General features: G+C 51.1%; 1 pseudogene; it reads right to left on the bottom strand.

Annotated features, from left to right (window-relative positions):
* Positions 1-823: 823 nt before the first annotated feature.
* LOC136386819 (uncharacterized) lies at positions 824-6,002 on the bottom strand (annotated as a pseudogene).
* Positions 6,003-6,333: the final 331 nt, after the last annotated feature.

Below are 6,333 nucleotides of genomic sequence, written 5' to 3'. Positions count from 1 at the left end.
CACCCCTCCTTCTATTAAATCCAGTAATCGCTGCCCTGTGGTTGGACCTGACGGGGTTTGTGACAGGGGTGTACCACTGGCTGGGCTGCTAGCTGTATCTCTCGGGGATGGAGTAGCTTGCACCGGGACTGGAAGGGGCTTGCTAGGCCTTGGGGCCCTTTGGTCAGCCAGTACTTTGTTAGGTCCTAATGGGCTGCCTCCGGCGATACCTATCTGGATCCTAATTTTAAGCGTCAATCCAGCATCAGATCCTGACACATACATTATTAAGCCCCACTGCCTGCCTTTTAGCCATGCATTATCCTGCCTTCTTCCATGGTGGGTAAAGGTAATATTCAGTGGGTTACAGGTGAAATTTGTACATGGCCCACTACTAGTCCAGGTCCCTGGCCTCCGTGCAGAGAAACCAGAACCCTCATTCCCAGAGCAGCGGGATTCCCGAATTCCTGCCCCCTCCCGGGCTACTCGCATTACCCTGATCCAATCCCAGGAGGAAGTGGGCCTCCAGTAAGTTGTCCAGGTAGTCTCACAACCCCAAGCCTTACAGTAGAAGACTTCCAGTCCCCCGCATTTCCAAGCCATGTCCCTATCACGACCGTCCCGGGGGCAGACATAAAAGTCAGATGCTCTGAGTTCTGTGTGGAGCTGTGGGTGGGAGCACCCATAGCCCCAGCTACCTATCCCACCAGTCGGGCAGGCACATGTCCCAGAATTACAAGGAAGGGGTCTAGCAGGGTCCGTGGTCGGGATATCCCAACTCTCCAGCCCTGCTGCAAGCTGACAGAGGTCTGGATACAGGGATGGCCACCAAGTCCAGGGGGGATGGTCATTGAAAGTCACTTCCCATACTATATTACTGGTCCCCGATATCACCTGCCATGTCTGCCGGGTCAGTTGGTGGGGATTTGTTGTGGCAGCGGACACGCAGCTTGAGGGGATTATCTGTTTTCTCCACTGTCCACTGGTCATCAGGAGCAGGAGCAGGCTTGAGGTGTGAAGTATGGATCCAAGCGGTGATGCCATCGACCTTTACAGCGGTGGGTGTGATGAGGAGGACCTGTTAGGGTCCCTTCCAGCAGGGTTCGAGTGTCGGGTGTTGGTGTCTCCAGACGTAGACGAAGTCCCCAACCTGGTAGCGATGCGGGGTCCCATTTCCTGCTGGCTGGTAAAGGTCAGACAACTGCTTCCATAGGCAATGTTGCACTCTGGCCAGGGCCTGTAACCTAACAGACAAGGGGGTATTTGGGATATTTATGTCAGAGAGGGATAAATCCCGAATAGGCGGAGGGGTTCCAAAAAGTATTTCAAAGGGAGTTAGGTTAGTTTTAGCGGAAGGGGTATTCCGAGCCCGGAAAATAGCGTATGGTAAGAGCATTACCCAATCTCTATGGCCAGTCTCTATGATTAATTTAGTTAAGGTCTCTTTAATTGTTCTATTCATTCTCTCTACCTGTCCTGAACTTTGGGGTCTATAAACACAAGGTAGTTTCCAATTAATTCCCAATATTTTGGCTACCCCCTGGCTTACCTGGGCCACAAACACCGGTCCGTTATCAGACCCTATTACCTTTGGAAGGCCAAATCTAGGAAAGATTTCTTCTATAATCTTCTTAATTACCACCGCCGCTGTCTCATGTTTGGTAGGGAAGGCTTCTACCCATCCTGAAAAGGTGTCTACAAAAACTAAGAGATACCTTAGTCCATACTTGGCAGGTTTTACCTCAGTGAAGTCTACTTCCTAATATTGGCCTAGTCTGGTGCCTTGGAGACGGGTTCCTCTGGTTCCTTTGGCTGGGTAGGCATTTACCATCTGGCAGGCCTTACAAGCTTTGACACCTTCCTTTGCCATTCGTCTCTTCTCCGGGGTGGTCAATGTTTTATCATCCTGAAGCAGTTGTACCAGTTTGTCAGTCCCAAGGTGGGTGAGACGGTGGGCCATCTGGAGGAACGTCCGAGCATCCTCAGGTTCCTTTAAGTGGGTCAGGGTGGGGGATGGCTCTGCTTCTATAGTGAGGATGTTGGGGCAGTCCTCATGGCTACCTCTCAAGCCTCCTCATCTGCCTTCCTGTTGCCTTTGGCTACTGGGTCTTGCCCTTTCTGCTGTCCAGGGCAATGGACAATGGCCAGCTCCCGTGGGAGCATGACAGCATCTAAGAGGGCTAGGATTTCTTGTTTGTGCTTAATGTCTTTACCTGCTGATGTGAGCAGGCCCCTTTCTTTGTAAATTGCCCCATGCACATGTGCAGTGGCAAATGCATACCTGCTGTCCGTGTAGATGGTGGCCCGTTTACCACTAGCCAGTTCTAAGGCCTTTGTTAGAGCTATTAGTTCTGCCTTTTGGGCTGAGGTTCCTGGGGCAATTCTCTCTGACCAGATTACTTTTTCCTTGTCTACGACCGCAGCCCCAGCTCTGCATTCTCCTTCATACAGAAAACTACTTCCATCAGTGTACCAAATTAAGTCAGATTGTGGCAATGGTGTGTCCCGTAAGTCTTTCCGGATCCCAGCCTCCTCGGCTAGGATATCCCTGCACTGATGGTGGACAGTTCCCCCCTCTTTTCTAGGTAGCAGGGTGGCTGGGTTCAAAACAGGTGGAGAGCCAAAGGTGATCCTGTCTTTATCTAACAGGAGGCTTTGGTAATGAGTAATGCAGGCATTGGTTAGCCAGCGGTCTGGAGGTTGTCTGATTATGCTTTCCAGGGCACGGGGGGTGACAACAGTCAATTTCTGGCCCAGAGTCAGTTTGTCGGCATCTTTGACCAGGAGGGCCACAGCTGCGATCACCCGTAGGCATCCCAGCCACCCTTTTGCGACTGCGTCCTACCTCTTAGAGAGATAAGCCACCGGCCGTTTCCAGGGTCCCAGAGACTGAGTCAATACTCCTTTAGCTATCCCTTCCTTCTCGTCTACATAGAGAGCGAATGGCTTCTCTATGTTGGGGAGTGCTAAGGCCGGGGCTGACAACAGTGTCCTCTTGATTTGGTCAAAGGCCTTTTGCTGTTCATCTCCCCAGGTATACTCAGTTCCATCCTTTAACAAGGGGTACAGAGGGGCGGCTAGTGCGGCAAAGCCTGGTATCCATAGTCTGCAAAAACCTGCTGTGCCCAGGAACTCCCTGAGGCTCTTCCAATTTTTTGGAGGCGGGATTTGAATAACAGTCTTTTTCCTGGCCTCAGTTAGCCATCTCTTACCATCTCGGAGAGAATAGCCCAGGAAGGTGACTTTGGGTTGGCAGATCTGGGCCTTTTTGGTGGATGCCCGGTATTCCAGTTTGGCCAGTTTGACAAGCAGTTTCTCAGTTCCCTGTTCGCACTGCTCTATGGTGGCGGCTGCAAGTAACAGATCATCAACATATTGCAACAGAGTTACCTCAGGGGTGGAGGCTCGGTAGGCACTCAAGTCCTGGTGCAGCGCTTCGTCAAAGATGGTGGGAGAGTTCTTGAAGCCCTGGGGTAGCCGCGTCCAGGTGAGCTGTCCGCTGAGTCCGTTCTCAGGGTCAGTCCATTCAAAAGCAAACAGGGGTTGGCTGTCCTCATGCAGGTGCAAGCAGAAGAAGGCATCTTTCAGGTCCAGTACTGTATACCACTTCCTGTCAGGACTGAGGGTACTGAGGAGGTTGTAAGTGTTTGGGACCATTGGATGTATGTCCATTACCCGACTGTTAACCTCTCTCAAATCCTGGACCGGTCTATAGTCCCCTGTCCCTGGTTTCTTCACTGGTAGCAGCGGGGTGTTCCACCCTGATTGACAAGACCTCAGGATCCCTTGTCCTAGCAGCGTCTGGATGTGAGGTCTAATGCCTTCCCGGGCCTCTTTACTCATGTAGTATTGTTTGACCCTTATGGGGTGGCGGAGGGTTTTAAGTATACTACCACCGGAGGCCTTTGTACTGCCAATCCTGGCCCTGCTATTTCTGCCCAGGCCTCTGGGAAGCTCTGAAGCCACCTGTCTTCTGTTGAATGGGGTCCAGGGGCAGGGGTCTCATACAGTTTATACTCATGTTCAGCAGACAAGGTCAGCATGGTCACAATAGGCTGACTGACAAGAGGGTTACTGAATCTTACTTCTGGTCCCTGAGGTTTGAAATCAATACTCGCCCCCAACTTGGTAAGCAAATCCCTTCCCAGCAGTGGGGCAGGGCATTCTGGTATGACCAGAAAGGAGTGCTGTACTTTTCCCTTCCCCAGGTCCATTGTCCTTTTAGTTGTCCATGACCTATGCTAGCATCCATTTGCCCCCTGAACCAAGGATTTTTTGTTTGAGAGGGGGTCCAGCGGGCTCTGCAAGGTGGAGTAAACCGCTCCTGTATCCACCTCAAAGTCAATTGGTGTCCCCTCCACATTGAATGTTATCCTGAGTTCGGGGAGGGGGTCCGAACCCCGATGCCCCTAACTTTCCAGGGCAAGGAGGTCTGCAGTCTTCTTCTTTTTCTTGGGACAATCTCTAGCCCAATGTCCTTCCTCTTTACAGTAAGCACATTGATTGGGTCCCAGCTTCTGGCACAGGCCCAGGGTGCTATTCTTTCCTTTCCTATCCTGCTTTCCCACTACGGTAGCCAAGATTTTAGTCAACTCTTTATTTTTTCATTTATCTCTTTGACTCTCTCTTTCTTCACGTTCTTTTTCTAATATTTGCTCCTTTTCCTCTGCTGTCTCTCTTTTATAGAACACTTTCTCAGCCTCCTTGACTAAATCTCTCAGAGCCATGTCCTGTAACCCATCCATCCTCTGGAGTTTCCTCCGAATATCAGTAGCTGACTGTCCTATAAAAGCCATAGCCAGTGCCCCTCTCTGTTCTTCAGACTCAGGGTCGAATGGGGTGTACCTCCTATAGGCTTCTATTAGTCTCTCTAGGAATCTGGATGGGAATTCCTCTGGCCCTTGAATTACTTTTCTTACCTTAGCCAAATTAGTGGGGCGTCTTGCCGCCCCTCGGAGACCCATCATCAGAGTCTGGCAATAGAGTAAGAGTCGCTGCCTACCTTCAGGTGTATTAGGGTCCCAGTTAGGCTGCCTCAGGGGAAAAGCCTCATCTATAAGGTTGTGGAGTTGAGTAGAACGATCATCAGGTCCAGGAACCAATTTCCTGGCCTCGAGGAGAATTTGGTCTCTTTCTTCTGAGGTGAAGAGGATACCTAAAAGCTGCTGGCAGTCATCCCAAGTGGGCTGATAAGAAAACATAAGAGACTTGAGAAGGTTAGTAAGTTTGACAGGGTCCTCTGAAAAAGGCGGATTATTGTTTTTCCAATTGTATAGATCTGAGGAGGAAAAGGGCCAATACTGAAGCGCTGGCATGTTCCCCCCTTGGCTGTCAGGGACAGGGGGTCCGAAAGGTCGAAGGGGCAGGGTGACGGCCACGTCATCTGGGCTTTGTGCTCTCCAGCTCTGGGTACCTTGGGCTGGACCCACCACTGATGGTTCCTGTTCGTCCTGATGTGGGGCCCCAAGCTGGGGAACAGCAGCGCTGGCAGTGACATCCCTGGGATAGGGAGGCGGGAGTCCCGAATCAAAAAGAATAAGGTCAGTTTGAGATTCAGGGAGAAGAGAGGAGGGAAGGGGAGGATACAGGGATGAAGCAGGCGCTGTTGGCTCTGGAGGTTTGAGTGGAAGCATAGAGCAGATGTCTGGATGAGTTAGAGCAGGTCTGGGTGGGCCTGGAGTGGTGGAGAGGGTTATTGGAAGGGAGGGTGTAGGGCGTAGAAGGAAAGGTCAGACCCAAGGAAGAGGATCATCAGCCAGGTCCTCCCAAACCCAAATATAAGGTTGTTGATCCGGATGGCCATGAGGTCCTGGATTGAAGACAACTGCTTTAACTGCCTTTATGGTGTCCTTGTGAAAGGTTCCAGTGGTCGGCCAACCTTCTCCAAAGGTAGGCCACTCGGAGGCACAGAAAGTCTGCCACTTGCACTTCTTAACAAGAAGAGACAGATTATGGGCTCAGGCATCAACCTCAGACCAATGAGACAAAGTCAGGGACAGTGGGGTGGAAGTTTTCTGTCCCATTTCAAACCCAAAAAGACAATAACAGACAAATAAGACAATAACCAGGACAATCACAAAGATGAATAGACTAAGCCGGCTGCGCCATGAACGGCAAAATGAAACTAAAAATAAATCTAGCAGTCCGGACCAACGAGCTCAGTTGGAAACTGGCAACAAATCTACAGATTCTGTCTGAGACAGCAGATGGACTTCCAAGCGTCCTTGGTTGTCCTCACACTACAGGGCGTCCCCCAGAGTCATGGCCTGTGACCCCCTGACAAGTCTGTCAGTTGCAGCCAGGAGGGACTCACGTCCCTGCCTGACAGCCACCACCAGTTTCACTCACCAAGCG

The sequence above is a fragment of the Saccopteryx leptura genome, unplaced genomic scaffold, assembly GCF_036850995.1.
Source record: "Saccopteryx leptura isolate mSacLep1 unplaced genomic scaffold, mSacLep1_pri_phased_curated manual_scaffold_15, whole genome shotgun sequence".
NCBI classification, from domain to species: domain Eukaryota; kingdom Metazoa; phylum Chordata; class Mammalia; order Chiroptera; family Emballonuridae; genus Saccopteryx; species Saccopteryx leptura.
Note: the sequence above shows the minus strand (reverse complement) of the source record. Positions and strands in the feature narration are given on the sequence as shown.